We start from the raw sequence: 1560 nt of genomic DNA on the forward strand, positions 1-1560 counted from the left end.
ATAGTATAGTAAGGCCTGCAAAGTCAAAAAAACAACATAGTATAGTATGGCAAAAAAAGTGAAAAAACGACATCGTATAGTATGGCAAAAAAAAAGTAAAAAAATTACATGGTATAATAAGGCATAAAAACATCAAAAAAAGTCATAATATAGTAGGGTATAGAGACATCATAGTATAGTAAGGCTTAAAAAGTGAAAAAAAAGGACATAGCATAGTATGGCAAAAAAAGTGGAAAAACAACATAGTATAGTATGACAAAATAACTGAAAAAATGACATAGTATAGTATGGCAAAAAAAAAGTGAAAAAAACGACATAGTGTTATAAGGCATAAAAACATGAAAAAATGTCATAATATAGTTATGTGTAAAGAAATCATAGTATAGTAAGGCCTGCAAAGTGAAAAAAACAACATAGTATAGTATGGCAAAAAAAATGAAAAAACGACATAGTGTTATAAGGCATAAAATCATTAAAGACGTCATAATATATTTAAGTATAAAGGCATCATAGTATAGTAAGGTCTGCAAAGTGAAAAAAAACGACATAGTGTAGTATGGCAAAAAAGGGAAAAAAACAACATAGTATAGTATGGCAAAAAAAGTGAAAAAATTACCTAGTATGAAAATGTATAAAAACATGAAAAAATGTCATAATATAGTTATGTGTAAAGGCATCATAGTATAGTAAGACCTGCAAAGTCAAAAAAACAACATAGTATCGTGTTGCAAAAAAGGGAAAAAAACGACATAGTATAGTATGGCAAAAAAAGTGGAAAAAATGACATAGTATATATAGGCATAAAAACGTAAAAAGACGTCATAATATAGTTATGTGTAAAGGAATCATAGTATAGTAAGGCCTGCAAAGTGAAAAAAACAACATAGTATAGTATGGCAAAAAAAGTGAAAAAAGGACATAGTATAGTATGGCAAAAAAAGTGAAAAAATGACATAGTATAAAAAGGTATAAAAACATGAAAAAATGTCATATTATAGTTATGTGTAAAGGCATCATAGTATAGTAAGGCCTGCAAAGTAAAAAAAAACACATAGTATAGTATGGCAAAAAAAGGAAAAAAACGACATAGTATAGTATGGCAAAAAAAGGAAAAAAACGACATAGTATAGTATGGCAAAAAAAGTGAAAAAATGACTAGTGTTATAAGGCATAAAAACATAAAAAAACGTCATAATATAGTTATGTGTAAAGGCATCATAGTATAGTAAGACCTGCAAAGTCAAAAAAACAACATAGTATAGTATGGCAAAAAAGGGAAAAAAACGACATAGTATAGTATGGCAAAAAAAGTGAAAAAACGACATAGTATAAAAAGGCATAAAAACATGAAAAAATGTCATAATATAGTTATGTGTAAAGGCATCATAGTATAGTAAGGCCTGCAAAGTAAAAAAAACAACATAGTATAGTATGGCAAAAAAGTGAAAAAAGGACATAGTATAGTATGGCAAAAAAAGTGAAAAAAATGACATAGTATAAAAAGGTATAAAAACATGAAAAAATGTCATAATATAGTTATGTGTAAAGGCATCATAGTAT

The sequence above is a fragment of the Seriola lalandi genome, unplaced genomic scaffold, assembly GCF_002814215.2.
Source record: "Seriola lalandi dorsalis isolate HSWRI2012SDOR001 ecotype SW California unplaced genomic scaffold, Sedor1 jcf7180002054680, whole genome shotgun sequence".
In the NCBI taxonomy this organism is placed as follows: Eukaryota; Metazoa; Chordata; class Actinopteri; order Carangiformes; family Carangidae; genus Seriola; species Seriola lalandi.